The sequence below is a fragment of the Eleutherodactylus coqui genome, chromosome 11, assembly GCF_035609145.1.
Source record: "Eleutherodactylus coqui strain aEleCoq1 chromosome 11, aEleCoq1.hap1, whole genome shotgun sequence".
NCBI lineage: Eukaryota > Metazoa > Chordata > Amphibia > Anura > Eleutherodactylidae > Eleutherodactylus > Eleutherodactylus coqui.
The window spans coordinates 57946495-57956599 of NC_089847.1; the positions used below are offsets into that span (position 1 = coordinate 57946495).

At 42.5% G+C, this 10105-nt stretch overlaps 3 non-coding genes across 3 annotated transcripts; all 3 read left to right on the forward strand.

The window, feature by feature from the left end:
• The first annotated feature begins 2186 nt into the window (after nucleotides 1-2186).
• TRNAS-GCU (transfer RNA serine (anticodon GCU)) lies at nucleotides 2187-2268 on the forward strand. The gene has a single exon. It is a non-coding gene; the product is annotated as a tRNA-Ser (tRNA).
• Nucleotides 2269-7784: 5516 nt separating this feature from the next.
• On the forward strand, nucleotides 7785-7866 carry TRNAS-GCU (transfer RNA serine (anticodon GCU)). The gene has a single exon. It is a non-coding gene; the product is annotated as a tRNA-Ser (tRNA).
• A 2157-nt stretch (nucleotides 7867-10023) lies between these two features.
• On the forward strand, nucleotides 10024-10105 carry TRNAS-GCU (transfer RNA serine (anticodon GCU)). Its single transcript has one exon. It is a non-coding gene; the product is annotated as a tRNA-Ser (tRNA).

The window sequence follows — 10105 nt, forward strand, 5'->3', positions numbered from 1 at the left end:
CATGCATGGGTTCGAATCCCATCCTCGTCGTATGATTCCTTTTTGGAAAATTCTCTATTCTCAGTGCAAGCAATGCCCCGAGGAAGAAAATTTACCATCACTGTTCAAGAAGGATGCTATTGAAGTCTCTAAACATATTTACAGGCATTATGTAGCGTATCAGTCAGGCAATAGTGAATCGGCACCTCTAATTTATCGTGCCTTATGCCATCCTACATTTTGCAAAACGTTGCAACCATCTACTTGTTAAACCTAAACCAGAGCTGACTCTTTGCCACTCGGGTGGAGTATTCTAGGGATGTGGGACGAGCATCTTTAATGTCATTGGCTAGTGAACATCTCCCTTTTGGAAATAAAGCTGATTATTGAGCAGAATAAGAGAACAAGGCACTGCTGAGAGTTGAACTCAGGATCTCCTGTTTACTAGACAGGCGCTTTAACCAACTAAGCCACAGCACCCATGAGCAAAACTGTGGAAAACCAGAAAGATGGCAAGGATGATCCAGGAGAAGAATTTTTAAATGTAGGATGATTTTGAGGAGTGGTTCTAAGTTTTGCTATTTGTCACAGAGATGGCAAATTAAGTGTGAACAGATCCTATGCAGCATGTAGTTTCAGGTGGCTACCACTATAGAACAGCAAGGAAGTCGAGTCCCATCACATACTTGGCAGCAGCATGCAGTTCTCTGTCATTTTGCATCGTGACAATTCTAAATGAAATCGGCTTGGGACGATCCTTTTTGGAAAAGACATGGATAACTTGTCCATAGGTATGTAATCCATGCATTTGCCTTGCATGAATTGTGGCCTGTTTTACTTTAAAAGTTAGATAGAAGGCAGAATTGACAGATTTAGGGAATGCTAGGGAAATGCCAACATAAATGAGAAGCAGAGAGGACTGAATGTTTAGTATGTATGCCATTAGCATGGGTCATCACGTTGGATGTAAAACAAGACCTGCTGAGCCAATGTCTGATGTACGGCGCTGTTGCATGTGGAAAGAAAATGAAGCCTAAGAATCATCACGACTGTTTTCCAAATGTGGGTTCGGTAAAGGCACTTTTGTTGACGGGGTGGCCGAGTGGTTAAGGCGATGGACTGCTAATCCATTGTGCTCTGCATGCATGCGTTCGAATCCCATCCTCGTCGTATGATTCCTTTTTGGAAAATTCTCTATGCTCAGCGCAAGCAATGCCCTGAGGAAGAAAATTTACCATCACCGTTCAAGAAGGATGCTATTGAAGTCTCTAAACATATTTACAGGCATTATGTAGCGTATCAGTCAGGCAATAGTGAATCGGCACCTCTAATTTATCGTGCCTTATGCCATCCTACATTTTGCAAAACGTTGCAACCATCTACTTGTTAAACCTAAACCAGAGCTGACTCTTTGCCACTCGGGTGGAGTATTCTAGGGATGTGGGACGAGCATCTTTAATGTCATTGGCTAGTGAACATCTCCCTTTTGGAAATAAAGCTGATTATTGAGCAGAATAAGAGAACAAGGCACTGCTGAGAGTTGAACTCAGGATCTCCTGTTTACTAGACAGGCGCTTTAACCAACTAAGCCACAGCGCCCATGAGCAAAACTGTGGAAAACCATAAAGATGGCAAGGATGATCCAGGAGAAGAATTTTTAAATGTAGGATGATTTTGAGGAGTGGTTCTAAGTTTTGCTATTTGTCACAGAGATGGCAAATTAAGTGTGAACAGATCCTATGCAGCATGTAGTTTCAGGTGGCTACCACTATAGAACAGCAAGGAAGTCGAGTCCCATCACATACTTGGCAGCAGCATGCAGTTCTCTGTCATTTTGCATCGTGACAATTCTAAATGAAATCGGCTTGGGACGATCCTTTTTGGAAAAGACATGGATAACTTGTCCATAGGTATGTAATCCATGCATTTGCCTTGCATGAATTGTGGCCTGTTTTACTTTAAAAGTTAGATAGAAGGCAGAATTGACAGATTTAGGGAATGCTAGGGAAATGCCAACATAAATGAGAAGCAGAGAGGACTGAATGTTTAGTATGTATGCCATTAGCATGGGTCATCACGTTGGATGTAAAACAAGACCTGCTGAGCCAATGTCTGATGTACGGCGCTGTTGCATGTGGAAAGAAAATGAAGCCTAAGAATCATCACGACTGTTTTCCAAATGTGGGTTCAGTAAAGGTACTTTTGTTGACGGGGTGGCCGAGTGGTTAAGGCGATGGACTGCTAATCCATTGTGCTCTGCACGCATGGGTTCGAATCCCATCCTCGTCGTATGATTCCTTTTTGGAAAATTCTCTATGCTCAGCGCAAGCAATGCCCCGAGGAAGAAAATTTACCATCGCCGTTCAAGAAGGATGCTATTGAAGTCTCTAAACATATTTACAGGCATTATGTAGCGTATCAGTCAGGCAATAGTGAATCGGCACCTCTAATTTATCGTGCCTTATGCCATCCTACATTTTGCAAAACGTTGCAACCATCTACTTGTTAAACCTAAACCAGAGCTGACTCTTTGCCACTCGGGTGGAGTATTCTAGGGATGTGGGACGAGCATCTTTAATGTCATTGGCTAGTGAACATCTCCCTTTTGGAAAAAAAAGCTGATTATTGAGCAGAATAAGAGAACAAGGCACTGCTGAGAGTTGAACTCAGGATCTACTGTTTACTAGACAGGCGCTTTAACCAACTAAGCCACAGCACCCATGAGCAAAACTGTGGAAAACCAGAAAGATGGCAAGGATGATCCAGGAGAAGAATTTTTAAATGTAGGATGATTTTGAGGAGTGGTTCTAAGTTTTGCTATTTGTCACAGAGATGGCAAATTAAATGTGAACAGATCCTATGCAGCATGTAGTTTCAGGTGGCTACCACTATAGAACAGCAAGGAAGTCGAGTCCCATCACATACTTGGCAGCAGCATGCAGTTCTCTGTCATTTTGCATCGTGACAATTCTAAATGAAATCGGCTTGGGACGATCCTTTTTGGAAAAGACATGGATAACTTGTCCATAGGTATGTAATCCATGCATTTGCCTTGCATGAATTGTGGCCTGTTTTACTTTAAAAGTTAGATAGAAGGCAGAATTGACAGATTTAGGGAATGCTAGGGAAATGCCAACATAAATGAGAAGCAGAGAGGACTGAATGTTTAGTATGTATGCCATTAGCATGGGTCATCACGTTGGATGTAAAACAAGACCTGCTGAGCCAATGTCTGATGTACGGCGCTGTTGCATGTGGAAAGAAAATGAAGCCTAAGAATCATCACGACTGTTTTCCAAATGTGGGTTCGGTAAAGGCACTTTTGTTGACGGGGTGGCTGAGTGGTTAAGGCGATGGACTGCTAATCCATTGAGCTCTGCATGCATGGGTTTGAATCCCATCCTCGTCGTATGATTCCTTTTTGGAAAATTCTCTCTTCTCAGCGCAAGCAATGCCCCGAGGAAGAAAATTTACCATCACTGTTCAAGAAGGATGCTATTGAAGTCTCTAAACATATTTACAGGCATTATGTAGCGTATCAGTCAGGCAATAGTGAATCGGCACCTCTAATTTATTGTGCCTTATGCCATCCTACATTTTGCAAAACGTTGCAACCATCTACTTGTTAAACCTAAACCAGAGCTGACTCTTTGCCACTCGGGTGGAGTATTCTAGGGATGTGGGACGAGCATCTTAAATGTCATTGGCTAGTGAACATCTCCCTTTTGGAAAAAAAAGCTGATTATTGAGCAGAATAAGAGAACAAGGCACTGCTGAGAGTTGAACTCAGGATCTCCTGTTTACTAGACAGGCACTTTAACCAACTAAGCCACAGCGCCCATGAGCAAAACTGTGGAAAACCAGAAAGATGGCAAGGATGATCCAGGAGAAGAATTTTTAAATGTAGGATGATTTTGAGGAGTGGTTCTAAGTTTTGCTATTTGTCACAGAGATGGCAAATTAAGTGTGAACAGATCCTATGCAGCATGTAGTTTCAGGTGCTACCACTATAGAACAGCAAGGAAGTCGAGTCCCATCACATACTTGGCAGCAGCATGCAGTTCTCTGTCATTGTGCATCGTGACAATTCTAAATGAAATCGGCTTGGGACGATCCTTTTTGGAAAAGACATGGATAACTTGTCCATAGGTATGTAATCCATGCATTTGCCTTGCATGAATTGTGGCCTGTTTTACTTTAAAAGTTAGATAGAAGGCAGAATTGACAGATTTAGGGAATGCTAGGGAAATGCCAACATAAATGAGAAGCAGAGAGGACTGAATGTTTAGTATTTATGCCATTAGCATGGGTCATCACGTTGGATGTAAAACAAGACCTGCTGAGCCAATGTCTGATGTACGGCGCTGTTGCATGTGGAAAGAAAATGAAGCCTAAGAATCATCACGACTGTTTTCCAAATGTGGGTTCGGTAAAGGTACTTTTGTTGATGGGGTGGCCGAGTGGTTAAGGCGATGGACTGCTAATCTATTGTGCTCTGCACGCATGGGTTCGAATCCCATCCTCGTCGTATGATTCCTTTTTGGAAAATTCTCTATGCTCAGCGCAAGCAATGCCCCGAGGAAGAAAATTTACCATCACCGTTCAAGAAGGATGCTATTGAAGTCTCTAAACATATTTACAGGCATTATGTAGCGTATCAGTCAGGCAATAGTGAATCGGCACCTCTAATTTATCGTGCCTTATGACATCCTACATTTTGCAAAACGTTGCAACCATCTACTTGTTAAAACTAAACCAGAGCTGACTCTTTGCCACTCGGGTGGAGTATTCTAGGGATGTGGGACGAGCATCTTTAATGTCATTGGCTAATGAACATCTCCCTTTTGGAAAAAACAGCTGATTATTGAGCAGAATAAGAGAGCAAGGAACTGCTGAGAGTTGAACTCAGGATCTCCTGTATACTAGACAGGTGCTTTAACCAACTAAGCCACAGCTCCCATGAGCAAAACTGTGGAAAACCAGAAAGATGGCAAGGATGGTCCAGGAGAAGAATTTTTAAATGTAGGATGATTTTGAGGAGTGGTTCTAAGTTTTGCTATTTGTCACAGAGATGGCAAATTAAGTGTGAACAGATCCTATGCAGCATGTAGTTTCAGGTGGCTACCACTATAGAACAGCAAGGAAGTCGAGTCCCATCACATACTTGGCAGCAGCATGCAGTTCTCTGTCATTTTGCATCGTGACAATTCTAAATGAAATCGGCTTGGGACGATCCTTTTTGGAAAAGACATGGATAACTTGTCCATAGGTATGTAATCCATGCATTTGCCTTGCATGAATTGTGGCCTATTTTACTTTAAAAGTTAGATAGAAGGCAGAATTGACAGATTTAGGGAATGCTAGGGAAATGCCAACATAAATGAGAAGCAGAGAGGACTGAATGTTTAGTATGTATGCCATTAGCATGGGTCATCACGTTGGATGTAAAACAAGACCTGCTGAGCCAATGTCTGATGTACGGCGCTGTTGCATGTGGAAAGAAAATGAAGCCTAAGAATCATCACGACTGTTTTCCAAATGTGGGTTCGGTAAAGGTACTTTTGTTGATGGGGTGGCCGAGTGGTTAAGGCGATGGACTGCTAATCCATTGTGCTCTGCATGCAAGGGTTCGAATCCCATCCTCGTCGTATGATTCCTTTTTGGAAAATTCTCTATGCTCAGCGCAAGCAATGCCCCGAGGAAGAAAATTTACCATCACCGTTCAAGAAGGATGCTATTGAAGTCTCTAAACATATTTACAGGCATTATGTAGCGTATCAGTCAGGCAATAGTGAATCGGCACCTCTAATTTATCGTGCCTTATGCCATCCTACATTTTGCAAAACGTTGCAACCATCTACTTGTTAAAACTAAACCAGAGCTGACTCTTTGCCACTCGGGTGGAGTATTCTAGGGATGTGGGACGAGCATCTTTAATGTCATTGGCTAGTGAACATCTCCCTTTTGGAAAAAAAAACTGCTTATTGAGCAGAATAAGAGAACAAGGCACTGCTGAGAGTTGAACTCAGGATCTCCTGTTTACTAGACAGGCGCTTTAACCAACTAAGCCACAGCGCCCATGAGCAAAACTGTGGAAAACCAGAAAGATGGCAAGGATGATCCAGGAGAAGAATTTTTAAATGTAGGATGATTTTGAGGAGTGGTTCTAAGTTTTGCTATTTGTCACAGAGATGGCAAATTAAGTGTGAACAGATCCTATGCAGCATGTAGTTTCAGGTGGCTACCACTATAGAACAGCAAGGAAGTCGAGTCCCATCACATACTTGGCAGCAGCATGCAGTTCTCTGTCATTTTGCATCGTGACAATTCTAAATGAAATCGGCTTGGGACGATCCTTTTTGGAAAAGACATGGATAACTTGTCCATAGGTATGTAATCCATGCATTTGCCTTGCATGAATTGTGGCCTGTTTTACTTTAAAAGTTAGATAGAAGGCAGAATTGACAGATTTAGGGAATGCTAGGGAAATGCCAACATAAATGAGAAGCAGAGAGGACTGAATGTTTAGTATGTATGCCATTAGCATGGGTCATCACGTTGGATGTAAAACAAGACCTGCTGAGCCAATGTCTGATGTACGGCGCTGTTGCATGTGGAAAGAAAATGAAGCCTAAGAATCATCACGACTGTTTTCCAAATGTGGGTTCGGTAAAGGCACTTTTGTTGACGGGGTGGCCGAGTGGTTAAGGCGATGGACTGCTAATCCATTGTGCTCTGCATGCATGCGTTCGAATCCCATCCTCGTCGTATGATTCCTTTTTGGAAAATTCTCTATGCTCAGCGCAAGCAATGCCCCGAGGAAGAAAATTTACCATCACCGTTCAAGAAGGATGCTATTGAAGTCTCTAAACATATTTACAGGCATTATGTAGCGTATCAGTCAGGCAATAGTGAATCGGCACCTCTAATTTATCGTGCCTTATGCCATCCTACATTTTGCAAAACGTTGCAACCATCTACTTGTTAAACCTAAACCAGAGCTGACTCTTTGCCACTCGGGTGGAGTATTCTAGGGATGTGGGACGAGCATCTTTAATGTCATTGGCTAGTGAACATCTCCCTTTTGGAAATAAAGCTGATTATTGAGCAGAATAAGAGAACAAGGCACTGCTGAGAGTTGAACTCAGGATCTCCTGTTTACTAGACAGGCGCTTTAACCAACTAAGCCACAGCGCCCATGAGCAAAACTGTGGAAAACCATAAAGATGGCAAGGATGATCCAGGAGAAGAATTTTTAAATGTAGGATGATTTTGAGGAGTGGTTCTAAGTTTTGCTATTTGTCACAGAGATGGCAAATTAAGTGTGAACAGATCCTATGCAGCATGTAGTTTCAGGTGGCTACCACTATAGAACAGCAAGGAAGTCGAGTCCCATCACATACTTGGCAGCAGCATGCAGTTCTCTGTCATTTTGCATCGTGACAATTCTAAATGAAATCGGCTTGGGACGATCCTTTTTGGAAAAGACATGGATAACTTGTCCATAGGTATGTAATCCATGCATTTGCCTTGCATGAATTGTGGCCTGTTTTACTTTAAAAGTTAGATAGAAGGCAGAATTGACAGATTTAGGGAATGCTAGGGAAATGCCAACATAAATGAGAAGCAGAGAGGACTGAATGTTTAGTATGTATGCCATTAGCATGGGTCATCACGTTGGATGTAAAACAAGACCTGCTGAGCCAATGTCTGATGTACGGCGCTGTTGCATGTGGAAAGAAAATGAAGCCTAAGAATCATCACGACTGTTTTCCAAATGTGGGTTCAGTAAAGGTACTTTTGTTGACGGGGTGGCCGAGTGGTTAAGGCGATGGACTGCTAATCCATTGTGCTCTGCACGCATGGGTTCGAATCCCATCCTCGTCGTATGATTCCTTTTTGGAAAATTCTCTATGCTCAGCGCAAGCAATGCCCCGAGGAAGAAAATTTACCATCACCGTTCAAGAAGGATGCTATTGAAGTCTCTAAACATATTTACAGGCATTATGTAGCGTATCAGTCAGGCAATAGTGAATCGGCACCTCTAATTTATCGTGCCTTATGCCATCCTACATTTTGCAAAACGTTGCAACCATCTACTTGTTAAAACTAAACCAGAGCTGACTCTTTGCCACTCGGGTGGAGTATTCTAGGGATGTGGGACGAGCATCTTTAATGTCATTGGCTAGTGAACATCTCCCTTTTGGAAAAAAAAACTGCTTATTGAGCAGAATAAGAGAACAAGGCACTGCTGAGAGTTGAACTCAGGATCTCCTGTTTACTAGACAGGCGCTTTAACCAACTAAGCCACAGCGCCCATGAGCAAAACTGTGGAAAACCAGAAAGATGGCAAGGATGATCCAGGAGAAGAATTTTTAAATGTAGGATGATTTTGAGGAGTGGTTCTAAGTTTTGCTATTTGTCACAGAGATGGCAAATTAAGTGTGAACAGATCCTATGCAGCATGTAGTTTCAGGTGGCTACCACTATAGAACAGCAAGGAAGTCGAGTCCCATCACATACTTGGCAGCAGCATGCAGTTCTCTGTCATTTTGCATCGTGACAATTCTAAATGAAATCGGCTTGGGACGATCCTTTTTGGAAAAGACATGGATAACTTGTCCATAGGTATGTAATCCATGCATTTGCCTTGCATGAATTGTGGCCTGTTTTACTTTAAAAGTTAGATAGAAGGCAGAATTGACAGATTTAGGGAATGCTAGGGAAATGCCAACATAAATGAGAAGCAGAGAGGACTGAATGTTTAGTATGTATGCCATTAGCATGGGTCATCACGTTGGATGTAAAACAAGACCTGCTGAGCCAATGTCTGATGTACGGCGCTGTTGCATGTGGAAAGAAAATGAAGCCTAAGAATCATCACGACTGTTTTCCAAATGTGGGTTCGGTAAAGGCACTTTTGTTGACGGGGTGGCCGAGTGGTTAAGGCGATGGACTGCTAATCCATTGTGCTCTGCATGCATGCGTTCGAATCCCATCCTCGTCGTATGATTCCTTTTTGGAAAATTCTCTATGCTCAGCGCAAGCAATGCCCCGAGGAAGAAAATTTACCATCACCGTTCAAGAAGGATGCTATTGAAGTCTCTAAACATATTTACAGGCATTATGTAGCGTATCAGTCAGGCAATAGTGAATCGGCACCTCTAATTTATCGTGCCTTATGCCATCCTACATTTTGCAAAACGTTGCAACCATCTACTTGTTAAACCTAAACCAGAGCTGACTCTTTGCCACTCGGGTGGAGTATTCTAGGGATGTGGGACGAGCATCTTTAATGTCATTGGCTAGTGAACATCTCCCTTTTGGAAATAAAGCTGATTATTGAGCAGAATAAGAGAACAAGGCACTGCTGAGAGTTGAACTCAGGATCTCCTGTTTACTAGACAGGCGCTTTAACCAACTAAGCCACAGCGCCCATGAGCAAAACTGTGGAAAACCATAAAGATGGCAAGGATGATCCAGGAGAAGAATTTTTAAATGTAGGATGATTTTGAGGAGTGGTTCTAAGTTTTGCTATTTGTCACAGAGATGGCAAATTAAGTGTGAACAGATCCTATGCAGCATGTAGTTTCAGGTGGCTACCACTATAGAACAGCAAGGAAGTCGAGTCCCATCACATACTTGGCAGCAGCATGCAGTTCTCTGTCATTTTGCATCGTGACAATTCTAAATGAAATCGGCTTGGGACGATCCTTTTTGGAAAAGACATGGATAACTTGTCCATAGGTATGTAATCCATGCATTTGCCTTGCATGAATTGTGGCCTGTTTTACTTTAAAAGTTAGATAGAAGGCAGAATTGACAGATTTAGGGAATGCTAGGGAAATGCCAACATAAATGAGAAGCAGAGAGGACTGAATGTTTAGTATGTATGCCATTAGCATGGGTCATCACGTTGGATGTAAAACAAGACCTGCTGAGCCAATGTCTGATGTACGGCGCTGTTGCATGTGGAAAGAAAATGAAGCCTAAGAATCATCACGACTGTTTTCCAAATGTGGGTTCAGTAAAGGTACTTTTGTTGACGGGGTGGCCGAGTGGTTAAGGCGATGGACTGCTAATCCATTGTGCTCTGCACGCATGGGTTCGAATCCCATCCTCGTCG